Source organism: Arvicola amphibius, chromosome 11 (assembly GCF_903992535.2).
Source record: "Arvicola amphibius chromosome 11, mArvAmp1.2, whole genome shotgun sequence".
In the NCBI taxonomy this organism is placed as follows: domain Eukaryota; kingdom Metazoa; phylum Chordata; class Mammalia; order Rodentia; family Cricetidae; genus Arvicola; species Arvicola amphibius.
This window is the reverse complement of record NC_052057.2, coordinates 54,512,377-54,539,820: the sequence shown is the minus strand read 5'-3', so window position 1 is coordinate 54,539,820 and position 27,444 is coordinate 54,512,377. Positions and strand designations below refer to the sequence as shown.

Below are 27,444 nucleotides of genomic sequence, written 5' to 3'. Positions count from 1 at the left end.
TCAACCATATCATTAGCTTCAGTCATAGGTCCAGGAAGACCGGAATGAGCTCTAATATGACCGATAAAAAATGGTTTAGCACGTTGAACTATACAACTCTGAATTTGTAATAACAAAGATGCAACCATGCTACTAGGTTTAACATATGCAGCCACTTCCAGATGTTTTACGGCATTAACTACATAGCATGAATCAGAATACAAATTAAAAGGCTGATGGGGAAAGGCCTTAAAGACCTCCAACACCACTTGACACTCCACGACTTGGGGTGCTCCAGAGCGAAATTTCAGAGTAACAGGCGGGGAGCCATATACCATATAGGCTCCAATTCCAGTTTTGGACCCATCAGTAAAAATAGTCAAGCCATTATTCAAAGGAGAAGCACTGGTAATCTTTGGAAAATATACAACATTCTGTGCCATAAAGGACAGCAATTTATCAGACGGATAATGATTATCAATAACGCCTGAATATGAGGAAATCAATACGGCCCAATCATCAGTAGTCCCTGTCAAAACCTCAATTTGATCTTTGGTATAGGGCAATATTAACTTCTCTGGCATTTTGCCAAAGGTGGTCAAGCTGAACTTCACTCCCAATAATGCCTGTTGTGCCACTAAATCAGGATAATAGCTTAACGTGCGCGAACCAAGTGTACGACCATGTATCCACCAAATCGGGCCTGTCTGCCACAATACTCCAGTAGGATGACCAACAGTGCGCAGAATGCAAAGCAATAATGGTTGTTCTGGATCAAACCGAAGAACCTGCGCTTGTTCTATGGCCTTTTCCACTATCTTTAATGCTTCTTTTCCTTTTGGTGTAAGCTCTCTAGGTGACGTTACATCAGGATTTCCTTCTAATATTGAGAACAACGGCTGCAAAGCTTCACGGGTAATGGGGAGATATCCTCTCAGCCAATTTATATCTCCGAGCAACTTTTGAAAATCATTTAAAGTGCGTAAATGTGATGTACGAATGCAAATTTTTTGTGGAAAAATCTGTTTTGGGGTAACATGGGCTCCTAAAAACTCTACAATACTTGTCTTTTGAATCTTATCGGCGGCAATAATCAGCCCCTTTTGTTTTAAGGATGCCTCCAGGGCAACTAATGCCCGTTCTAGCATATGCTCTTGTTTTGCTGCCAATAGGATATCATCCATGTAATGGATCAGCCTAACTTTGGGAAAACTACGTCTCACTGGTTGTAACGCCTGATCCATGTATAGCTGGCACATGGTGGGACTGTTGGCCATACCCTGTGGTAAGACCTTCCATTGATAGCATTCATCAGGCTGTTCGTGATTTATAGAGGGAACAGTAAATGCAAAACGATGTTTATCTAAAACATGCAAGGGTATAGAAAAGAAGCAATCCTTAACATCTATGGCAAAAACAGGCCAATCTCTTGGTAAAGCACTTAAAAGAGGCAACCCTCTTTGGACAGATCCCATGAGTTGCATTTGTGCATTAACTGCTCTAAGGTCATGCAGCAGCCTCCATTTTCCTGACTTCTTTTTTATGATGAAAATAGGGGAATTCCAAGGAGACACAGAAGGTTCAATATGACCAAGCTGAAGTTGTTCTTTAACTAATATGTGTGCGGCCTGGAGCTTTTCCATAGACAGGGGCCACTGAGGCACCCAGACGGGTGTATCTGTGCCCCAGGGGATGCGTAACGCATCATCAGTGGCCCCTAGGAAAAACCCAAGCCCTTCTGATCAGATTTGGGAGTGGGCAACACGGGGTCACTTCGTCCTTGAAGGCGAGCCCCCAGCCCTTTTCCTGGTACAAAGCCTTGTGCCTTCATGACATCTTTACTCACTTGAGAATAATCATTGGTAATTATCAATTTTAATTGTTGTTGTACATCCCTTCCCCATAAATTTAAAGGAAGGTCTATGACAAAAGGCTGAAAAATGCCTTGACTGTGTTCCATCCTCCAATGCAATTGCTTAGCACTCATATCTGGAGTATTTTGATATCCTAGACCCTGTAAGGTTTGTGCAGCCGTCTGTAACGGCCACCTCTTCGGCCAATCCTGTTTACGCATCACACTTCTGTCCGCTCCGGTATCCAATAGGCCCGTAAAGAGCTTTCCTTCTATTTCTAGGGTACACATGGGGCGATCATCAAGTCCTATAGACAAGCATGCTAGCTCAACCCCAGAGGAGCCGAACCCTCGCTCGCCCCTCTCTTTCTCACAAGCGGGAAATTTTTCATGGTCTGATCGAAGAATTAACAATTGTGCAATACGATCTCCGGGTGCAATCGAAATGATGCCAAATGGAGAATGACACATTACCTTAATAATGCCTTTGTAGTCAGGGTCGATCACTCCAGGTAGCACTAATAATCCTCTAAGAGTACTGGAAGATCTTCCTAAGACTAGTCCCACTGTTCCTTCCTCTAGAGGTCCTGACATATCTGTGTCTATAGCTTGAACACCCATACTCTGAGTCAGTACCAATCCGGTGGTGGCACGGAGGTCCAACCCTGCGGAGCCTGTGGTGGCCCTTCTGATGACTGGGGTGGTCTCATGTTTGGCTCCTGAATTGCCCCATAAATTCTCGGGCCCTGGGGTAGTGGGCCCTTCTGCCCGTTTTTTGACATGGCTGATGTTGCATTAGGTATGGGCTGTCCATTGATATCCTTTACGGATCGACACTCATTTGCCCAGTGTTTTCCCTTTTTGCACCGTGGGCATGTGCCCGGCTGTCTCTGACCTTGGCTCTTTTTATGTGTGCCTTGGGGGCAATTTTTTCGTATATGCCCCGGCTTCCCGCAATTAAAGCAGGTACCTGATCTTCCCTGCCCCCTGGAGACTGCTAGCATAGCAGCCGCTAGACCAGCATTAGTTAGAGGGCTGCCTATCTCTCGGCAGGCCTTAAGCCAAGCATCCAGTCCTTTATTTTTCCACGGCATGATGGCTCTCTTACATTCTTTAGTAGCCTGTTCAAACACTAACTGCTGAACCAAAGGCATGGCTTCTTCGGCTTCACCAAACACCTTCCCTGCGGCTTCCATCATGCGAGCCACAAACTCCGAAAATGGTTCAGTAGGGCCTTGAATAATTTTAGTAAGGTTGCCCGTCACTTCACCTCTTTTTGGTATCATTTTCCATGCTCTTGTGTAAATTTCATTAATTTGTTGATAAACCTCCACTGGATAGGCTGTTTGATTAGCCGTCCATTGCCCTTGCCCTAATAACATGTCTGCATTCCAGGGAGCTCGATTTGGCGTTTGCGCATTTACTCGAGCCTGAGTGTGAGCAGCTTCTACCACTATAGATCTATAATCTAGATATTGACCTGTAGAAAGGCATGCTCTAGCAATTTCCCACCAATCTGTTGGTGTCATAGCTCTGGTGGTCAACCGAGTCAGTAATGTGCGGGTATACTGCGCATTAGCTCCATAAGTCTTTGCTGCTTCCACTAAATCTTTTAACTCTTTATAAGGGACTGGCTCATGATATCTTTGTTGATTTTGATCCTCAAAAACAGGAAATACCACCACTGAAGGTGGATAATGCACAGCTAACTGCACAAGAGTGCCCCTGTCGATGAAATGGCAGCTACTCCTGGGCTGCACGTAAGGAGGGGGAAACTCTCTAGTGGGCACTTTTAGAGCTGGCCCATATCTCTCCTCCTCATAATGTGCATCTTCCTCCTCTAAGCTCTCCTCCTCTGCCTCTACCAGCTCCTCTTCAGCCAGCCGCAAGGCTGCCAATTCATCCAGCACCGGATACAGGGGAGGTGCTGAAGGTTTATTTATCTTAGGATCCTCTTTTTCTTTTATATCTTTCTTTTCTCCTTTTTTGTTCCTTATTACCGTGCACTTTTCTTCAGTATCCTCCTCTGTCTTTGAACCTGCTTCTGAAAGGCTGTCCTGGTGTCTTGCCAACATTTTCCTTCCTTCTCTTAACTCCTCTACATTTTTTCCGTCTTTCAAACAGGAGTGTACTAATCTCCAAAAAGGATAAGTTCCCTTCTTTAATTGCCCCTGTTCCTTTGCTGCCTCCAAATCTTTGCCTAGCTTTCTCCAGCAATGCAGATTTAGATCCCCAGACACCGCAAACCACGGCGCCATGCGATCAATATCCCCGACAATCACCTTTATGGTGGATTTCGAGATTTTCAATCCTCTCTCCTGGAGTAACCGCTGTATGGGATCTACAAAATCGCATGCACCAGAGACAGACTGATCGTTGCCCATCTTTGCTCACTTTTCTACAAGAGGCTTACAAAAGGGCAGAAAAATCGCATTATCTGCTACGGACTTACTTTCACTTTAGATGTTACAGCAGAGACACTCCTCTCCTGGTCTATGACAACGGATAAAAATGCAAAAGGCATAAACCACTACAGCAAAAACAACCACTGCTAGTGCAAACCACAAAGGACTAATTCCTCCAAGAAGCATACCTGAGGATACTTACCGGCGCCGACCGCTTCGTGTGTAGAGTTCTGAATCCTCTTCGGCCCCCTGTGTGTGTCCGCCGAAGTTCCCGGGTTTCGGCACCAGCTGCGGCGAGCGAGCCCTGACCAGCAGGGAAAGATCACCACCGACACAGGATTCTTCTCTGATCACACTTTAATGAAGCGCTGCTTGGTTGAGGGAGAGCTGGAAGCAGGGGGCTCCGAGCCGGGCTGGGTGGCGGCTTATATAGAGGAGGACGGGGCGTGTCTACTGATTAGGTGACGTGGCAGAAAAGGATTGGTGGAAACCTGTTGCTAGGCAGATGTGGCGCGAAAAGTTCGCGCCACATACTTGTTTACTTTAGCCCTCGGCGCCATCTTGTAATGGCGAAATGTAAGTGCGGCCGCCACAGTTCTAGTTCAGAGTACCACCTCCCAATACAAAGACCCCACATGGAAAAACTTGAGAGCCATCTGCCACACAATCCCATTAGGTGACCATGACTGTGCACTTCTAGACTTCTTCCTGAATGGTCAGGGCAGACACAAATAGAGCCCATCTTTTCTGGGCCAAATAGTTTCCTTGCCTGACTCCCTAATGCCCTTGAAAAGGCAAGAGGAACTTGAACATTTCCACTGCTGAACTTATGTGGGACATGAGGGAATGTGCAGGGAGTAAGTCTTCTTCATTCAGAGCACTGTGCCTGCTGCAGTATGAGGCTGGACTTTGCCAGACAGATTCATGTTCACTGATCCCCCACCCCCACCTTCTTGGGTCCTAAATTTTTCTGTTCGTTTTCTTAAATGGCAGGTATTCTATCCCACCCTCAATAAAATAAAACACATAATATACACTGGAGAAAACAGATAGGACAATATTTCTACAAGAAAAACAGGCTTGAGGAACATGGCACTGTAGATGCTTGCATGACCAGTCTCACTGAGAGTGCTCAGGGGTAAAGTCTAGTACCATTTTTTCACATTTTGCTTTAAATATTTAGAAATTAAATACAACTCTTAACATAGAATGCCTGAACAGTAATGAATGTAGCCCTATGTATCAATACTGTTGTACAAATTGAAGGGGGTGGCTCAGTCAAGAACTGACCACCCTGACATCAATTCATGGCACCTGAGAGCACCTGCTGTCATACTTGTTTATAACATCACCTTCATTACCCTCAGCAGCAAGAAACCATGAGACCCCTTCATCTTTATGTATGTGAAGAAACCACACCTAGCCGTAAGGGGCATGTGTCCTGGATCTTCCAATATATTTAGCATCTCCCTCATCCATGCCAGGTCCTTTATCACATCTGGCACAACTGCCCTGCCCCCTTTTAAAACATTACAGAAACTTGAGGGTGATGCCTACAATCACATAGTAAGTACCCCTACTTCCCTTCCTCCATGCCTGGCAGAAGAAACTCAGATAATTTTTTTACTTGAATATTTGCACATTTTGGAAAACCATCACATCAATTTTGAAAAGGAAATCAAAACATATTTACTGACTCGAGGCCTCATCTGCATCATGAATTTCATATGAATGCTTCTGAAAGCAAGTACACCATCCTCAGGAGCCCTTCTTTCAGCTGGCTGTCTCTTCCTTTGAACTGCCTGAGCAGTGACTTTAAGACAGAGCTTTCAGAGTACCTCTCTAGTTTCCTAGTACTGTACGTTTTGCCATCAAGTGAGTGAAAAGAAAAGAATTTGCTGACAGTTATTTTGGAATGAGTGAAGATGGGAAAGGGAATCTTAAGGGTTTAAATGAACAACATGAACAATTGACATTTACACTGGTGAAGTGAAGAGTCCCAGCATGGTAGGCAAGTTAAAGGTTCACCTTATTTTATTACACAGCTTTGTTCTATGGTTCTACTGAGGACTAATATTAAGTCTTTCTACTTCTGCAGGCAAGTTGGACAAAACCAACCCTCCTACTTACAGGTCCCTCAGGATGTTTGTCTGTGAAGAAAACCAGTTCAGAGATCCTGGAAGTTCTCCTGTGACAGTGTGCCCTAAATCCCAACCAAATCACCTGTTTGCATGTCTGTGCTTCTGAGAGCCTAGATAAATCTACATAGCCACTGCCACCAGAAGAGGGTTGAGGTAGCTGGGTGGTGAAAAGATCTTTTCTTTCACACCTGCTTATGAGGATGACAAAAGTACTTCTATGGCCATCTTCATTCCATTCCTCAACACGCTATGCCACAGAGGTCTGTTCAACACCAGAAGATTTAATGTAAGAAGAATACTGCAATGTTCAGCTGAGAGTAAACCTCCACAGTTTCCTGCACAATGCAAAGCCATTCAACAGGACCTTAATCCAGTTAGCGTTGCAGTTCTCTTGTCCAGGGCTCACAGGGGCTCATGGTACTCACATTCAACCCTTACATGGTGTTCATTTAAGAAGCATGGAGGTTGCAATCAACTGTTGGTACACAATAAACTGAAAGTTTAATAAAAGAAAATTAAAACAACCTATAAGTGGCTCATGTTGGTCTCCATTACCCAGACTGACAGGGAAGTACACCTAATTGGTCTGGTGGCCTGTGGGGGCTTGGGGACAAGCCTCAATGGATCACTATCAGTTCCAGTTCTCAGTGTGTGGCCAACATACATGTAGGAAATCACCAGATAATGGTCTTCTGAACCCATACAGGCATTCTCACTGGTTATTAGGGAGCCCTGATCCAACAGAAGCCCAGATTGAGGAAAGGCTTATATAAGGCTTGGGTCCCTCATATTCTGTTACAATCAATGTAACCCCAGTCAGCAGAAGGCAGACTCAGCATTGGAAGCTAGCATCATAAAATGGTGCAATAATAGGATTAACTGGACCAGGAAGAGGAGGCATCTGCTCTAATGATGTCATAGCCATTGGTGGTCACAGGGTGATGAGACTAATCATGTAGCCATGTGCCAGAAGTAATGACTGTAGAGGAGTGGGGCATAAAGAGTGCCATCCTGGAAACTGTGCTGTCAAGAACCAATATATTCTGCATATCTGATTGTCATCTTCTCACTTGGTGAGTTTGATTGATATTCTGAATTCACTGGTAACTAGAGCCTTAAAGTCACCTTTCCTGAGCAAGGAGTCCATTGTCTGGATCTGATCCCAGTCTTGTTCTGTAGCAACCTCAGGTAAATACATGGCTGTGCATTTGATGCCTTTTTTATTGATGAATTCAATGCAGTTAATTACTGGCATCTTCAAAGTTAGTAAGAAGGGAGACAGAACAAAAAATTTGGGTAGCTCCTTTCAGGTCGGAGAGGGGAGGTGGGATGGGGTGGGAAGGATTGACTGTCCTTAAATGCACTTGTTAACACATATTCACTGAGTCCTGAATGAAGATTCATGGATGAGAAGGTTCCAATGCAGCTTGTCTGGCCCTGTCTTCCAAGTCACAAAGAAAGGATAGGGCTCACTGGTGAATCTAGGAAGTCGTGTCTGGGGAAGCCATAGAGGTGACAGTAGAGTACATCAAAGCAGTAGCAGCACATTTCTGCAGTCAACACCAGGTTCTAAGTGGTATTGGGAGTTCCATTGGGCCGGGAGAGAGACTTGGGGCTCCTCATACAGGATTCAGTCATATGATAGGAGAGTTTCTAGGTCCCAGAGGTATGTCTGATACATTTCCCTGACCACTGCTGCTGTCCGCATGCTGGTGGTTTTGAAGAGGTCCTGAACTAGAGTCAGGAACAGTTGTAAACTGGTTCCCAAGACTGTGTGTTTCACTTCCAGAGAATTTGGGATTCTTGACCCACAACAGCCTGCTGCCAACTTGGGTTCAAGGGGAGGAACACAACATCTTTTTTTTTCCCATCTGGTGTTTGTGATTTGGAATACTGCAGAATCTGAAAGCAGAAAGTTTATATTCCCAGAGAAAACAGCTAAATAGGAAAGGGAAGCTATTTTGTCTCTGTAATGGATCTTCTTTCTTCCAGTTCCATTCCTGCACCAAGTCTCAGGCAGGTGGTGGTGAGAGAGGTTCTTCAGGAAGACCTGGAACCTACTGGGTTCCCTTGCAGGATCATAGCCCACCCAGTGCGGCTCACCCATGTCTGGATCTATGGGTTTTGGCTGTTTTTTTATTTTTTGTTTATTTTTTTGGTTTTTTCGAGACAGGGTTTCCCTGTAGTTTCTAGAGCCTGTCCTGGAACTAGCTCTTGTAGACCAGGCTGGCCTCAAACTCAGAGATCCACCTGCCTCTGCCTCCCGAGTGCTGGGATTAAAGGCGTGTGCCACCACCGCCTGGCTGTTTTTTTTTTTAATTTTTTAACTGTATGTTTTTTAAAGTATCTTCCTAAATTCAATTTTATAGCCCATTGCTTTGAATAATGCTTTATTTAGACCAGAAAATCTACGTCTAGTCAACTTGGCAACTTCAAAATATTCTGCTCAACATTTTCATGAAAGGCAGAGCTAAACACTTTGTAGTCAAATATCTGGTTTATATCCAGCGTTAGCATCTCTTTCCCTAGAAAGGAAGTTGCTAGACCCTATCATATTTGAGTACTTTTGTCAATGGATTGGCATCTTGGGAAATTATCCAGCATGCCTTTCAGAGACATTCAAACACATCCAAGAGAAGTCAAGGTCATGAAATAGAGCCAAGAATATTAAATATTTATGCCACTGTGTAATTTGGCTACAAGAAACAAAACCAATTTCTAGCTAGCCTTTAGCAAGATGAACTGATAAATGCAAAGATGCACATTTGAAGAGAATTCCCAGTCTGAAATCTTGGTCAAATCAAGTACACCACATTCACACAGACAGCTTGTAAACATTCTGCATGTGAGAAAGAGGAAAGCATTTGATAACAGCTTTTTGAAAATCAAAGACCCAAGAGTGTTCTGGATTCTTTAACTACCAGAAGAGAATTCTCTATATAGTGCAAGTCACCCCTAGCTTCTGGAATCAGCAAGACCTCATTTGGGGCCTAGATATACTGAGAACAGCATTAAATACATGGAACAATAAGATGCTGGCATATCTCTGAGGACTTTTGTTCATGTACTTTGTATTGGAAGGGACACAAGCCCACCTGAGCATGGCTCTGGCAGGTCTTGCCCTTTCCCTCATTCCCTCTGCCTTGCTAAAAAGCATTAGATTACATTCCTTAACCTAACCACCAAGGTCTATCCTCTTATTTGGCCACTTCCTCCTGAGGCTGACTACCAAAGTCCAGCAATCAAAGGCCCTCTTTGGTTCACCTAAGTAAGAGCCCAGTTAAAATCAAACACCTCACCCTATCGTGGGGCTTCCCATTTTACATTTTAGCTTTTAAAACCTCCATTTTTCTGTGTGCCACATCTGCCTTCCCTCTATGCAGAGACAGTTTTTGGTCCCTTTAGGCCAAATACCCATGCTTCTTCCTCTTGTTCCCTTCCCTTTTTTCCTTGTCCCTTTTCTTCTTTACCACCAAGTCCATTCTAAGACAGACCTTCCCCTCTCCTCTTAAAAATTATACCTCTGAGATCATTTGTTGCTGTTTTTCTGTCAGAGTCATCCACTTTAACCCCCCCCCCCCCACTCTTACTAAAGACTCTTCATGAAAACATGTATGTATCCCTTAGTGTTCTCCTTGGTTCCTGTGTTTTCTCGACTTGTGGACTGTAGGCTGATTATTCTTTGCTTTATGACTAATATCAACTTACCAGTGAGCATATACAATGTTTGTCTTTCTGTATCTGGGTTACGTCACTCAGGATGTTTTTTCTAGTTTCATCCATTTGCCTTTGCCTTTAAATTTCAAGATGTCACTTTTTTTCAACTACTGAGTAGTACTCCATTCTAGGTTGTTTCCAGGTTCTGGCTATTACAAATAATGCTGCTATGAAAATAGTCCTTGTAGTATGAGTGTGCAGCCTTTGGGTATATGCTCAAGAGTGGTATTGCTGGTTCTTGAGGTAGATTGATTTCCAATTATCTGAGAAACCACCATAGTGATTTCCAAAGTGGCTGTACAAGTTTACACTCCCAACACCAATGAAGAAGTGTTTCCCTTACTCCACATCCTCTTGAGCATAGACTTTCATTGGTGTTTTTGATCTTAGCTTTTCTGACAAGTATAAGATGGTATTTCTGAGTTGTTTTGATTTGTATTTTCATGATTGCCAAGGCCACTGAGCAATTCCTTAAGTGCATTTCTGTCATTTGAAATTCCTCTGTTGAGAAATCTGTTTAGATCTGTACCCACTTTTTAATAGGATTATTTTATATTTTGACATGTAGTTTCTTGAGTTACTTGTATATTTTGAGATCAACCCTCTGTCAGATGTGTAGCTGATGAAGATCTTTGCCAATTCTGTAGGTTGCCATTTTGTTTTGAACTGTGTCCTTTCCCTTACAAAGGCTTCTCAATTTCAGGAGGTTCCATTTAATTATTGCTCTCAAGGTCTGTGCTACTTGTGTTGTATTCAGGAAGTGGTCTCGGTACACATGTGTTCAAGGCTATTTTCAAGTTTCTGTTCTATCAGGTTCAGCATGACTTGATTTATGTTGAGGTCTTTGATTTATTTTGAGTTGAGTTTTGAGAATGGTAATAGATATAGATCTATTTGCATTCCTCTACATGTCAACTTCCTGTTATACCAATACAATTTGTTAAAGTTACTTTCTTTTTTCATTACTTTTGTTATTTTTTTATTAAAAATTCCCATCTCCTCCCCTCTTCCCACTTCCCTCCCGTCCCCTCCACCCATACCCCCACTCCCTCCCTCTCCAAGGCCAAAGAGCAGTCAGAGTTCCCTACACTATGGGAAGTCCAAGGTCCTCCCAATTCTCCCCAGGTCCAGGAAGGTGAGCATCCAAACTGACAAGGCTCCCACAGAGCCCATCCATGCAGTAGAATCAAAGCCCAGCACCATTGTCCTTGGCTTCTCAGTCAGCCTCCACTGTGAGCCACATTCAAAGAGACCGGTCTGATCCCATGCTTGTTCAGTTCCAGTCCAGCTGGCCTTGTTGAGCTCCCATTAGATCTGTCCCACCGTCTCAGTGGGTGAACGCACCGCTCAAGGTCCTGACTTCCTTGCTCATGTTCTCCCTCCTTCTGTTCCTCATTAGGACCTTGGGAGCTCAGTCCAGTGCTCCAATGTGGGTCTTTGTCTCTATCTCCATTCATCACCAGATGAAGGTTCCATGGTGATATATAAGATAATCATCAGTGTGGCTATAGGACAAGGCCAGTTCAGGCACCCTTTCCTCTGCTGTCCAAGGAACAAGCTGGGGACATCTCCTTGGACACCTGGGAACACTCTAGAGTCAAATCTCTTGCCGACCCTAAAATGGCTCCAGTAATTAAGATATATACTTCCCTGCTCCCATATACCCCCTCCTCCATCCCAACCATCCCATTCCCTCAAGCTCTCCCCATCCTCTTTCTCCCTTCTCTCCCCCATCTCCCCTTATCCCCACCTCACCCCCATCCCCGTGCTCCCAACCCCTGCCCGGCAATTTTGTCAATTTCCAATATCCAGGAAGATAACAATATGTTTTTCTTTGGGTTCACCTTCTTATTTAGCTTCTCTAGGATCAGGAATTATAGGCTCTATGTCCTTTATTTATGGCTAGAATCCACTTATGAGAGAGTACATACCATATTCCTCTTTTTGGGTCTGGGTTACCTCACTCAGGATGGTGTTTTCTATTTCCATTCATTTGCATGCAAAGTTCAAGATGTCATTGTTTTTTACCGCTGAGTAGTACTCTAAAGTGTATATGTGCCACACCTTCTTTATCCATTCTTCTATTGAGGGACACCTAGGTTGTTTCCAGGTTCTGGTTATTACAAATAGTGCTGCTATAAACATAGTTGAACAAATACTTTTGTAGTATGATAGGGCGTCTCTTGGGTATATTCCCAAGAGTGGAATTGCTGGGTCCTGAGGTAGGTTGACTCCCAGTTTCCTGAGAAACTACCACACTAATTTCCAAAGTGGTTGCACAAGTTTGCATTCCCACCAGCAATGGATGACTGTTCCCCTTACTCCACATCCTCTCCAGCAAAGGCTATCCTTAGTGTTTTTGATTTTAGCCTTTCTGACAGCTATAAGATGGTATCTTAGAGTTGTTTTGATTTGCATTTCCCTAATTGCTAAGGAGGTTGTTAAGTGTCTTTTGGCCATTTGAACTTCTTCTGTTGAGAATTCTCTGTTCAGTTCAGTGCCCCACTTTTTAATTGGGTTAATTAGCATTTTAAAGTCTAGTTTCTTGAGTTCTTTATATATTTTGGAGATCAGACCTTTGTCTGATGTGAAGTTGGGGAAGATCTTCTCCCAGTCAGTAAGCCTTTTTGTCTTAATGACAGTGTCCTTTGCTTTACAGAAGCTTCTCAGTTTGAGGAGATCCCATTTATTCATTGTTGCTCTTATTGTCTGTGCTACTGGGGTTCTACGTAGGAAGTGGTCTCCTGTACCCATGTGTTGTAGACTACGTCCCACTTTCTCTTCTATCAGATTCAGTGTGGTCAGATTAATATTGAGGTCTTTAATCCATTTGGACTTGAGTTTTGTGCATGGTGATAGATATGGTACTATTTTCATTCTACAGGTTGACATCCAGTTATGCAGCACCATTTGTTGAAGAAACTTTCTTTCTTCCATTGTATTCTTTTAACTCCTTTGTCAAAAATCAGGTGTTCATAGGATTGTGGATTAATATCTGGGACTTTGATTCGATTCCATTGGTCAACGTCCCTGTTTTTGTGCCAATACCGAGCTGTTTTCAATACTGTAGCTCTGTAATAGAGTTTGAAGTCAGGGATGGTAATGCCTCTGGAAGTACTTTTTTGTATAGGATTGTTTTTGCTATCCTGGGTTTTTTTTGTTTTTCCATTTAACGTTGATTATTGTTCTCTCAAGGTCTGTGAAGAATTTTGATGGGATTTTGATGGGGATTGCATTGAATCTATAGATTGCTTTTGGTAGAATTGCCATTTTTACTATGTTGATCCTCCCAATCCAAGAGCAAGTGAGATCCTTCCATTTTCTGGTATCCTCTTCAATTTCTTTCTTCAAAGACTTAAAGTTCCTGTCAAATAGATCTTTCACTTCCTTGGTTAGAGTTACCCCAAGATAATTTATGCTATTTGTGGCTATCATGAAAGGTGATGCTTCTCTGATTTCCCTCTCTGCTTTTATATCCTTTGTGTATAGGAGGGCAATTGATTTTTTTGGAGTTGATCTTGTATCCTGCCACATTACTAAAGGTGTTTATCAGCTGTAGGAGTTGTTTGGAAGAGTTTTTGGGGTCGCTTATGTACACTATCATATCATCTGCAAATAATGAAAGTTTAACTTCTTCCTTTCCAATTCGAATCCCCCTGATCTCCTTATATTGTCTTTTTGCTATTGCAAGATCTTCAAGCACTATATTGAAGAGATATGTAGAGAGTGGACAGCCTTGTCTTGTTCCTGATTTTAGTGGAATGGCTTTGAGTTTCTCTCCATTTAATTTAATGTTAGCTGTTGGCTTGCTATAAATAGCTTTTATTATATTTAGGAATGAACCTTGTATCCCTAATCTCTCCAAGACCTTTATGATAAAGGGGTGTTGAATTTTGTCAAATGCTTTTTAGCATCTAATGAAATAATTGTACGGGTTTTCCTTTCAGTTTATTTATATAATGGATTACGTTGATAGATTTTCATATGTTGAACCAGCCCTGCCTCTCTGGGATGAAGCCTACTTGATCATAATGTATGATTTGTTGGATGTGTTCTTGGATTCGTTTTGCCAGTATTTTATTGAGAATTTTTGCATCGATGTTCATGAGTGAGATTTGCCTGTAATTCTCTTTCTTGGTTGAGTCTGTGTGAGGTTTTTGTATCAGGGTGACTGTAGCTTCATAAAAGGAGTTTGGCAAAGATTCTTCTGTTTCTATTTTGTGAAACACATTAAGGAGTATATGTATTAGCTCCTCTTGGAAGTTCTGGTAGAATTCTGCATTGAAACCATCTGGTCCAGGGCTTTTTTTTTTTTTTTTTTTTTTTTTTTTTTTTTTTTTTTTTTTTGGTAGGGAGGTTTTTGATAACAGCTTCTAATTCCTCGGGACTAACAGGTCTATTTAGATAGTTCACCTGATTTTGGTTCAACTTTGGTATATGGTACTTATCTAAAAAACTGTCCATTTCTTTTACATTTTCCAATTTTGTGGCATACAGGCTTTTGTAGTAAGATCTATTGATTCTCTGAATTTCCTCTGTGTCTGTGGTTATGTCCCCCTTTTCATTTCTGATCTTGTTAATTTGCGTGTTCTCTCTCTGCTGTTTGATTAGTTTGGCTAGGGTTTGTTAATCTTGTTGATTTTCTTCATGATCCAGCTTTTTGTTTCATTGATTCTTTGGATTGTTTTCTGTGTTTCTGTTTTGTTGATTTCATCCCTCAGTTTGATTATTTCCAGTCTTCTACTCCTCCTGGGTGAATCTGCTTCTTTTTTTTCTAGAGCTTTCAGGTGTGCTGTTAAGTCTCTAATATGTGCTTTCTCTGTTTTCTTTAAGTGGGCACTTAGTGCTATGAGCTTTCCTCTTAGCACTGCTTTCATAGTGTTTCATAGGTTTGGGTATGATGTGTCTTCGTTTTCATTGAATTCAAGGAAAACTTTAATTTCTTTCTTTCTTTATTCCTTGACCCAGGTGTGGTTCAGTAGTTGACTGTTTAGTTTCCATGATTTTGTAGGCTTTTGGGGGTTAGAATTGTTGTTGAATTCTAGCTTTATTCCATTGTGATCCTATAGCACACAGGTGGTTACTACAATTTCTTTGTATCTATGGATGCTTGCTTTGTTACCAATTATGTGATCAATTTTTGAAAAAGTTCCATGTGATGCTGAGAAGGTATATTCTTTCCTATTTGGGTGGAATGTTCTATAGATGTCTGTTAGGTCCATTTGGTTCATTACATCTGATAGTTCTCTTATTTCTCTGGTAAGATTCTGTCTGGTTGACCTATCCATTGGTGAGAGTGGAGTGTTGAAATCTACTATTAGAGTGTGTGGCTTGGTATGCTTTGAGTTCTAGTAATGTTTCTTTTACATCAGTGGGCGCTTTTATATTAGGGGCATAGATATTCAGGATAGAGACTTCCTTCTGATGAATTGTTCCTGTAATGAATATAAAGTGTCCATCTCCATCTCTTCTGATTGATTTTAGTTTTAAATCAATTTTGTTAGATATTAGTATAGCCATACCCGCTTGTTTCTTTGTTCCATTTGATTGGAAAACCTTTTCCCAACCCTTTACTCTGAGGTAGTGTCTGTCTTTAAGTTTGAGGTGTGTTTCTTGTAAACAGCAGAATGTTGGGTCCTGATTTAGTATCCATTCTCTTAACTTGTTTCTTTTTATAGGTGAATTGAGTCCATTGATATTAAGTGACATTAAAGACCAGTGGTTGTTAACTCTGGTTATTTTTTCTGGTGGTAGAGTTTGTGTGTTTTCCTTTTTGGAGTTGTTCTGGAGGAGGGTTGTCAGATGCTTGTGTTATTATGGGTGTTGTTGGCTTCCTTGGTTTGTGATTTTCCTTCTACTATTTTCTGTAAGGCTAGGTTTGTGGCAATGTATTGTTTAAATCTGTTTTTGTCCTGGAATATCTTGTTTTCTCCATCGATGGTGTATGCAAGCTTTTCTGGATATAGTAGTCTGGGCTTGCATCCATGGTCTCTTAGTGTCTGTAGTACATTTATCCAAGATCTTCTGGCTTTCATGGTTTCCATTGAGAAGTCAGGTGTGATTCTGATAGGTTTCCCTTTATATGTTACTTGACCTTTTTCCCTTGAAGCTCTTAATATTTGTTCTTTATTCTGTATGTTTTGTGTTTTGATTATTATATGGAGAGGGGATGCTTTTTTGATCCAGTCTATTTGGTGTTCTGTATGCTTCTTATACCTTCATAGGAGTATCCTTCTTTAGGTTGGGAAAGTTTTCTTCTATAATTTTGTTGAATATATTTTCTGGGCCTTTGAGTTGTAACTCTTCTCTTTCTTCTACTCTTATTATTCTTAGGTTTCATCTTTTCACAGTGTCCCAGATTTCTTGGATGTTTTGTGTTAAGAATTTGTTAGATTCATTTTGTTCTTTAATCAGTGAGTTTATTCCCTTTGTAGTATTTTCAGTGTCTGAGATTCTTTCTTCTATCTCTTGTATTCTGTTGGTAATACTTGTCTCTGCAGTTCCTGTTCGTTTACCCAGATTTTCCATATCCAGCCTTCCCTCAGTTTGTGTTTTTTTTCATTATCTCCATTTCATTTTTCAAGTCTTGAACTGTTTCCCTTACCTGTTTGATTGCTTTTTCTTGTTTTTCCTGTTTTTCTTTGGTATCTTTGAGAGCTTTATCCATTTCCTCAACCTTTTTGTTTGTCATCTCTATTTCTTTATGGCAGTTTTTCACCTCTTGTTTAAGTTCCTCTAATATTTTCATAATGTTCTGTTTAGAGTCATTTTCTTCTATTTCTTCTGGAGTAGGGTGTTCAGTCCTTCTTATTTCATGATCCCTGGTTTCTGTTGATGTCATGCTGCCTTTCAGGTTGTTGGAGGAATTCTTGCATTGGTGCCTGCCCATCTCTTCCTTCAAATGGAGCCAGGAGAATCTTGGTGTCTTGGTCCAGTCTGCTGTGACTGATTCTCTAGGTGGATCTCCTCAGTGCAGGAGCAGGAACTGTTCCTGTCCATCTGGATGAAACTCCTCAGCACTGAAACAGGGATATCTAGTATTCCAAAGCCTCCTCAGACACAAGGGTGGACATGGGCACAGGGCAGGGTCAAGTGGAAAACAGTAGCCCTGCAGCAAGAGCTGGGGTAGGGGGGTTGTGCTCTCTTCCGGGATAGTCTGCCCTGGGATAGCACACACTCACCCATCTGGATGAAACTCCTCAACACTGAAACAGGGATATCTGGTATTCCAAGGCTACCTTAGATACAAGGGCGGATGTGGGGGCAGCACAGGGTCAAGTGGAACACCAAGTTACTTTCTTTTTATATTTTTATCTTCTTTTTCAAAAGTCAGGTGTTCACAGGTATGCGGATTAATATGAGGGTCACCAATACAATTACATTGGTACACCTGTCTGTTTTTGTGCCAATACCAAGCTGTTTTCATTAAGTAAGAGATAGTGATGCCTCCCGAAGTTCCTTTATGTCCAATATTGTTTTTTCTATCCTGGATTTTGTTTTCACATAAGAATTTGAGTATTGTTCTTTCAAAGTCTGTGAAGAATTTTTCTGGGATTTTGATGAATCTGTAGATTGCTTTTGGTAAGATTGCTATTTTTACTATGTTGATGCTTCCTATCCAAGAGCATGGGAGATCTTTCCATTTTCTGTTATCTTTGTCAATTTCTTTCTTCAAAGACTTAGAGTTCTTGTCATACAAGTCTTTCACTTGTTTGCTTAAAGTTACTCCAAGATATTTTATGTTGTTTGTGGCTATTGTGATGATTCTTTAATTTCTTTCTTAGCCTATTTATCATCTGTATATAGGAGGACTATTGACATTTGAGCTAATCTTATATCTTGTCACAAGGTGTTTATCAGCTCTAGGAGTTCCCGGGTAACATTTTTGTGGTCACTTATGTATACTACCATATCATCTGCAAATAGTGAAAATTTGACTTCCTTTCCAATTTGTATCCCTTTGATCTTTTGTTGTCTTATTGCTGTAGTGAGAACTTCAAGTACTATATTAAATAGATATGGAGAGAGTGGACAGGTTGTCTTGTTCCTGATTTGAGTGGCATCACTTTGAGTTTCTCTCCATTTAGTTTGATGTTGCCTATTGACTTGCTGTATAATGCCTTTATTATGATTAGATATGTTTCATGTATACCTAATCTCTTCAAGACCTTCATCACAAAGGGGTGCTGGATATTATCAAAGGCATTTTCCATATTAATGAGATGATCATGTGTTCTTTTTTCTTTCAGTTTGTTTATATGGTGGATGACATTGATAGATTTTCATGTGTTGAACCATCTCTACATCTTTATCATGAAGCCTACTTGATATAGTGGATGATTGTTCTGATGTGTTTTTGAATTCAGTTTGCCAATATTGTTTTGAGTATTTTTGCATCAATGCTCATTAGGGAAATTGGTCTGTAATTCTCTTTCTTAGTTGTATCTTTGTGTGATTTGGGTATCAACACAATTGTCACCTCATACAAATAGTTTGACAATGTCCTTTCTGTTTATATTGTGTGGAATAATTTGAGAAGTATTGGTATTAGCTTTTCTTTGAAATTCTGGTAGAATTCTGCAATGAAACTGTCTGGCCCTGGACCTTTTTGGTAGGGAGACTTTTGATAACTGCTTTTATTTCCTTAGGGGCTATAGGTCTATTTAAATTTTTTCTGTTCTTCATTTACTTTTGGTATATGATACTTATATAAAAAATTGCCCATTTCCTTTAAGTCTTCCAGTTTTGTGTAGTACTAGTTTTTGAAGTATGACTTGATCATTGTCTAGATTTCCTCAGTGCTGTGGATTAATGCTCTTGTACCCTGTAAAGATTTGCCAGTCATCTTGATTTAGTAAAATGTTAATTGGCCAGTAGACAGGCAGGAAAGTATAGGCAGGGTGACCAGAGTAGTAGAATTCTGAGAAGAGGAAAGGTTTAGTCTATAGTCGCCACCCAGAGGCAGAGAAAGCAAAATGAAAATGTTGCACTGAGACAGGGTCCCAAGCTATATGGCTAAATATAGATAAGGATTATGAATCAATTTAAGTTGTATGAGCTAATTAATATTAAGCCTGAGCTAATAGGTTGAATAAGCCTTTCTGTTTCATTGGCACTGAACAACTGCTGGACTAGGCATGATAGAAACTTTGAGTTACACTTCATTTTCTGTTTTTATGTCTCCCTTTTCATTTCTGATTTTGTTAATTTGCTTATTCTCTCCTTTCCTTATGATTAGTTTGGATAAAGGTTTGTCTATCTTGTTGATTTTCTCAAAGAACCAACTATTTGCCTCTTTGATTCTTTGAATTGCTTTCTTTGTTTCTATTTTATTGATTTCAGCCCTCAAGTTGATTATTTCCTGGCATCTACTCCTCCTGAGTGTGACTGCTTCTTTTGGTTCTAGAGCTTTCAGATGTGCTGCTAAGTCACTAGTCTGAGATTTCTCCTAGTTCTGTATGTATACACTTAGTGCTATGAACTTTCCTCTTATTATTGCTTTCAAAGTGTCACATAAGTATGGGCATGCTGTGTATTTATTTTCATTGTAACCTAGGAAGTCTTTTATTTTCTTCTTTGTTTCTTCTTTGACCCAGTGGTGATTTAGTTGAGCATTGTTCAATTTCTATGATTTTGTAGGATTTTGGCAGTTAGTGTTGTTGTTTATTTCTAACTCTAAGTCATGCAGATCCAATAAGATACAAGGAGTTACTCCATTTTTTTTAATATGTTGAGGTTTGCTTTGTTACCAAGTATGTGGCCATTTTTTTTAGAAGAACCATGAGGTGCTGAGATGAAGGAATATTCTTTTGTGTTTCAGTGAAATGTTCTGTAGATGTTTGATAAATAAAATGAGTTTGATAAACCCATTTCAGTCATAACTTCTGTTTGTTCCTTTATTTCTCTATTAAATTTTTGTCTGTCAGTCCCGTTCAGTGGTGACAATGGGGTGTTGAATTCTCCCACCGTTAGTGTGTGGGGTCTGATGCATACTTTAAATTTAGTAATGTTTCTTTTACGAATATGGGTAATTTGGGACATAGATGTTGAGAATTGAAACTTCATCTTGATGGAATTTTTCGTCTGACTAATATGAAATGTCCTTCATCTCTTTTGATTAATTTTAGTTTGAAGTCTATTTTATTAAATATTAGAATAGCTACAGCAGCTTGTTTCTTATGTCCATTTGATTGGAAAATCTTTCCCAACTCTTTACTCTGACGTAATGTCTGTCTTTGAAGTTGATGTATGTTTCTTATGGACCCATTCTTCTAGCCTGTGCCTTTTTATAGGTATATTGTGTTCATTGATATTAAGAGATATTAATAATCATTGATTGTTGTACCTGTTATTTTTGGTTTTGGTGGTGGTGGTGGTATTGTGTGTGTATGGTTTTCTTCTTTGGGTTTTGCTGGTGTGGGATTACCTATTGCCTGTGCTTTTATGGGTGTAGTTTGTTTTCTTGGATTGGAATTTTTCTTCAAGTTTTTTCTGTAAGACTGGATTTGTGGACAGTTATTGCTTAAGTATGGTTTTGTCATGGAATATCTTTTTTCTCCACTTATAGTGATTGAAAGCTATGCTGGGTATCATAGTCTGTCTTAGAATCCATGGTTTCTTAGTGTTTGCATATGCAGAATGTCTATGCAGAACCTTCTGACTTTCCATTGAGTTTCCATTGAGAAGTCAGGTATAATTCTGAGAGGTCTGACTTTATATATTACTTGGCTTTTTCCCTTTGCAACTCTTAATATTCTTTCTTTATTCTGAATGTATAGTGTTTTGATTATTATGTGACAGGGGGATTTTTTGGTTCTTGGTTCAGTCTATTTGGTGATCTGTAAGCTTCTTGTACATAGGCATGTCCTTCTTTAAGTTGGGAAAGTTATTTTTCAATGATTTTGTTGAATATATTTTTTGCACATTTGAGTGGGACTTCCCCTTATATCACTTTTACTCCTAGGTTTGTTTTTTTATGGTGTCCTAGATTTCCTGGATATTTTATGTTAAGCGATTATTAGATTTAACATTTTCGTTGACCAAAGAATCTATTTCCTCTATCATTTTTTCATCACCTGAGATTCTCTCTTCCATCTTTTGCATTCTATTGGTTATGCTTGCATTTGTAGTTCCTGATTGTTTACCCAGATTTTCCATTTCTAGAATTTCCTTGGTTTGTGTTGTCTATTTTGTTTCTATTACAATTTTTAAGTATTGAACCATTTCTTTCACCTGTTTGATTTTTTTCTTGGCTTTCATTTCTTTCTTTAAGGGATTTGTTGATTTATTCCAATTTTTTGTTTGTCTTTTCCTCTGCCTCTTTAAGTGAATTTTTCACCCCCCCCCCCTTTAACAACCACTAACATTTTCATTAAGTTATTTTTAAGGTCATTTCTTTTTATGATTTATCTGAATTAGGATATTCATGTCTTGCTGATGTATAAAGAATAGCTTCTGGTGGTGTCATATTGCTCTTTATGCTGTTGAATGTGTTCTTACACTGCTGTCTGCCCATTTCTTCCTTGAGTGCAGTTGAGGCCTGTGCTTCAGGGAGTCCCTCTGAGTCCAGTTCATGTAGGTGGGGCCTGTGTCTTAGATGGTCACTCTTCCTCCAGGTTCAGATGGGTCTGTGCCTCTGGTGGACACTGATATGTCTCTGAAGCTCCAATAGGTGTAGGCAGGTCCAAGGCTCTGGTTGGCACAGATGCCGTGGGGGATTGTTAGAGGTTTGAGGAGGCTGCTCCCAGATCTCTGGAGCTTTGCTGGGTGGTGGTAGGGCTTAGGATGTACCCCCGGGGGCTAGGGCCTAAAGAGTAGGGTCCTCAGACACTCACCTCTCCAAGTCTAGGTGGATCCAAGGCTCCAGTGGTCTCAGATTCCCTGGGTTTTTTGGGGGGGGGGTGGTCTGGGGAGGCTGATGCCAGGTCTCTGGGGCTTTGCTGGGTGATCTGAGAAGATACAAGGTGTAGGACACAGGATATTTTTTTAGGGACTAGGGCCTAGAGACTAGGACTCTCCAGCCCAGGGACCCAGACACCTCTTTAGATGTGGGTGGGACCAAGGTTCAGATGTTCGCAGATGCTATAGGGGGTGTTTGGTGGTGGTAGAGGCTGCTCCCAGGTCTCTGGGGCTTCGCTGGGTTGAGGTGGGATATGCCTTCATGTTTTAGGACCTAGAGGTTCAGACCCTCTAATAAGGAACCCAGACACTAACCTCTTCAGGTATAGCCAGGGTCAAGACTCCGATGATGATCTTAGATTCCCTGGGGGAGTCTTTCCAGGTGTGGGGAAAATGCTTCCAGGTGTCTGGGGCTCTGTTGGGTGGGGGTACTGCATGGGATGTGCCTCAGGGGACTATGACCTAGAGAGTAGGACCCTCAGACACTTCACTTTCCAGGTGCAATCAGGGCCAAGGCTCTTGTGGTCACAAATGCTGATGTGGATGGTAGGGGGTGTAGGGGCTGCTGCCAGGTTTCTGAGGCTTTGCTATGTGGGGGTGGATGATGCATGTGCCTCCAAGGCATGGGCCTAGAGAGTAGGGCTTTCCAGTCAGAGACAGATACCTACCTTTTTCTTTTCTTTTTCTTAAATTTTTAATTACATTTATTTACGTGTGTGTGTGAGAGAGAGAGGAGAGAGAGAGAGAGAGAGAGAGAGAGAGAGAGAGAGAGAGAGAGAGAGAGAGAGAGAGAGAAAGCAATAAAGAGAGGGAGAGGGAGAGAGAGATGCCATGCAGGAATAAGGTCTCTCTTTCTAACCTGGGATTTGAACTCATGGCTTGGCCACTTTTGACCTTACCACTAAGCCATCTCTTGTTCCTCTTTCTATAAGGTATTTACTTTATATGTATGAGCCACTATTGTTTTAGATCCAGAACTCATGTTCTTGATTTAAAACAGTTCCCAATGCAGCAAGGCACTCATTTCCATGACAGCCCTCATTTAGAAGTAGAGTGACAAATCCAGGCACAAACTAAGTTATTCTGCAGATTTTCACATGTGGGGTATGGAGACTATGCGGGTGCTGAGAAGAAACTGATGCTCCAGGATGCTGTGAGCAGGCCTGGCCCTGGACATATGCACAGAAGTCTGATTGTTGTTGAGTTCACCATATTTTGTCAGCTGTGGAGAACACCCTTTGCCAACCCACTTGTCAGAGCAAGGCAGATACTTGTCAACATTCTTTGTCAGCTGAGAAGCTGACTGGGGAGGGGAAGCGGGAGAGAGGGAGGGAATAAAAAATGCTCCTAAACATATTTTAAGGTAAAATAAATGTTATTTTCCTTAACTGAAGTCAGGTTGGATTCAGTAATGACAAGGAGAATGACATGCAGGGAAGTTTCAAGGGCATTTCTTACTCTTTGCACTGCAAACAAAGCTTGCATATGTGCAAACAGTAAACTGACTGCAACTTTGGGTGTTTGTGGAGAGCAGATACTGGGATGAGAGCTCTCAGACTAATCTGAATTGAACCAAGCTGAAACTTTAAGCATTTTGTTTCATAGAGATTCACGCATAATAATGTCACATTCTAAAGGCTGTTGTTCCTGCCTTATCTAACAGCTGCTACAGCAAGACTCTTCCCAAAAGCTGGATAACTGATCGCCACATACTTTGAAGTCCTCATAACAGCTGCTTCCTGCTGTGGCACATTCATAACATCCTCAAATGCCTTGACAGATGTTTGTTGTCTCAGTCATATAAGTCCCACTAACTCCTTTAAGTACTCAAATTCTCAAATATATTCAAATCCCTAACATTGCCATTTGGTCTTAAAAACAAAACAAGTGTTAAGAAAAATAGGAGTTCTTTCTAAACATTTTATTGAAATATGATAATTATGCAAAATAGTGAATTTAATTATGACACTTTCACATGTGTATGTGTATTCATATGCACCTGAGGCTTTCTTCTCTTTGCCTCTTCCACTCCCAATGATCCTCTTCCTCTTTGCAACCAATTTCCTAGTTTTCTGTCATTGCTTGTGTGTGTGGGGTTCCCATCAGTTTCATTGGAGTTGTTTATAGAAAACGAGTGAAAGATTATCTTACATGGTAGGTGCCTTATTAATGGTCCCTGCATTGAAGAGTGCCATTTCTTCTTTTTCTCCCTTTCTCAGCAACAATAAACTGCCCATAGGCCTCAGGAAGGGGCAAGGCTTTGTGAGCCCCTACCTTCTTTCTAAGGGCTTCCTTTTTAAATAGTAGATTGTTAAATACATTTACCCCCAAAAGGACAAAATCCGTGCATGTCTATAAATTTGTTTTTAAACTGAAGGAGGCAATTTTCCAAGTGACTTCCTTTTAGAGGACTAAATACAGAACCTTCAAATCTGTAGAACTGCTCATCTATAAACCGGTAATCACTATACCAGAAACATGAACATGGTATCTTACATTCACAAGAAAGTTTAATAAAGAGCAACAGCAACATTTAGCTCTTTTTGATTCAAAACTCAAAATAAGACTTTGGAAAATATATTAATATAATTTTTCATCCTTACACTGTGTGTGTGTGTGTGTGTGTGTGTGTGTGTGAGAGAGAGAGAGAGAGAGAGAGAGAGAGAGAGAGAGAGAGAGGTAACAGAACAAAGCAGAGTGGAATGAAGAATTAACAGAGTGTTTTTTGGAATAATTTTCACAGTATAATTACAAAATGGATCGCTAAAGCTTTGTGAAATTATATTAATTAATTCTGTATGTTTACATTTTAGAAAGAATGTCAGTATTTTCCTTTCAGAAAAATTTGGAAAGATTAGAAAAGGGTAGTTGCCAATTTGATTACCTTTCTAGTAATAAGCAAATGAGGACCACATATGACAGAAATTGTAGGCTTAGCCTATGTCCTAGAACATATTTGTCTCAGCAAAGCTGAATAGTTACTTTTCTTTTCAATTTATGTTGTTTTTCCTTTAGGTAAGTTAAATAAAATGCTTCATTAAAAGCTCAAATACATTTAAAAATGTAGTTAAAAAGAACCAACCAATATATTCTTTTGAATTACACACTCAATGCTGACATGGCTCATGTTCAAGCATTCCTTATATCTGATGTCATAAAGCTGAAATCTTATGTGGACATAGAGGTAAGAATGAGTTGTAGGTGGGCAGTAGTGGTGCATGCCTTTAATTCCAGCCATCAGGAGGCAGAGACAGCAGGTATTGGTGAGTCTGAGGTCAGCCTGATGTGCAAAGTGAGTTCCAAGACAGACAGGACTACATAGAGAAACTCTGTCTCAAAAAGCAAAAACAAAGTATGACTTCTACTCTTTTGCCATCAGAAAAAAAATCATTCTTTTAAAAATTATTCAACTTTTAAAATGAAATTTCTATTTTATATGTATGCAATTGGTTTATTTTGCTGAAAATCAAAAGATTCAGACATCTGAATATTAGGATTATAACTTGCTTTGTAGATCTCAACAATGGGATACATGAGTTGTATAAAGATTCTGGACATACCTCTTTCTCTTTCACATTGTCTAAATGGTCTAAATATATGAGGAAGAATTAGTCATTTCATAATATTTCTCAGAAGCAAAAGATATTTTTGCTGTTTTTAAAAAAGATAAGAGGCAATAATAAATGTGTGTCTTGAAAAATTGCATTTGTGAGAGATTTAAATTTTTACTGCTTCCTGATTAGATGAGAATAATTAATTCCAGATTTTGCACAGACGAAAGTATATTACACAGATACATCAAGGATTATACATTGTATGCTTAGCCAACAGTTCTAATATCCTCCCTCATTACTGTCTTCAGGAATCAAATCATGCGGTTTGGGGTATTTCTTTATCAGTCCATTTGAGAGTAAACAATATTTCTTCTTTTAAATTTGACAATCAAATGCTTCCTGCTTTATAATACAAAAAACATATATACTGTCAAGCATTAGAAACATGTGTAATCTGAGAACATAATTTATGAAAATCTACTTGTCCTTCCCTTTTTTAATTTACATTACGATGAGGAATTCAGTGAGCTCACATAATGAGATGTACACTTCAGGAACTTTCATTCATTTACTCAATATCACTGAGTTCCAATTCTTTTCTTTTCTCTCTAGTTGTTTTTGACATCAGAATCTACACAGGGCTGGGGGAATGGCCCTATCAGTAAAGTACCTACCTGAGTTCTCCCAGGACTTACATAAGAATAGCAGGACACAGAGGCCAATTCTAGTGCTGGGGAGTGGAGGCACAGGCTGAACCCTAGGACTTATTGGTTAGCATACTTAGCCTACATGGTGAGCTTCAGCACAGTGAGAGATGACATTCTGTCTTCAGAACCATGTGGACAGCTTTAGTTGTCCTCTGGTCATTACGTGCATATGCATCCATATACTATGAATTGATGTGTACCTGTACACAATAAACCTGCACACATGTGAACACATACACATAAGCTAAACCATAAGTTATAACTATTTTTATTTGTAAAAATTCTTGCATAATAGATGTCATGAATTTGGTATAATAGGTAAAAACAAAAGATATAAAAATAATTGTAGGAGGTCAGAGACGTCAGAAAAAAATATGACACTGATCACTAGAAAAGCACTGGGTTCTCCTGACATGGTCTAATCATCAAATAAGTGTGTCTGAGGAGTCTCTTTGTTTTACACTTTCATGAATCATAGCTAAAGTCATTGCCTATTCTTATTTTAGTACAGTAAGTCAGAGAATGATACTTCTCCAGTGCTATGAACTTTTCTAAAATTATTGTTTTTAGGTGGTTTGAATTTATGTTACCTGGTTGAACAATGTTAGAATTCTCTAAAATCTGATAAACATTTCATTAATTAATCCAAGGCATGCTAATTGAAGGATTACATCTTGTTAGAATCAGAGTTAAATTCTGAAGGGGAAGCCTAGCCAAAACCCTTGTTTTGTGAGGCGTGTCCCCCTTTGTCTAAAGGCGTGTCCCCCTTTGTCTAAAGGCGTGTCCCCCTTTGGCTAAAGGTGTGTCCCCCTTAGGCTAATACTGACTTATAAAATCTTGCGGGCTCTTTGTTTTCCTGCGCTCCTCGCTGGAACCTTGGATCTGTAAGTTCCCTTTCCTTTCCTTTATTAAAACTGAATTATATATATTAAAGCTTGTCTGGTGAACCATAACTGCCGATCAACCACGCACCTTCATTTGGCATCCAACTTGGGCATTTGGAAGCCTTTAGCTCCAGTTCCCGCACTGCATGGCTGGGATTCGGCCTTGGGCTCTTGATTGCTTCAGCGCAGTTTACCAGACTAGCCTGTCCCAACCCTGCTTGTATGGAGCAAAGGATGCATGCGGGTGACTTAGTCCAAGCTCGCTAACCCCTCAGGCAGCACCAGTCCCAGCTGAGTTCGGCCTGGG

General features: G+C 40.5%; 1 pseudogene; it reads right to left on the bottom strand.

Annotated features, from left to right (window-relative positions):
- Positions 1-7,403: 7,403 nt before the first annotated feature.
- Positions 7,404-8,484, bottom strand: LOC119826032 (annotated as a pseudogene).
- Positions 8,485-27,444: the final 18,960 nt, after the last annotated feature.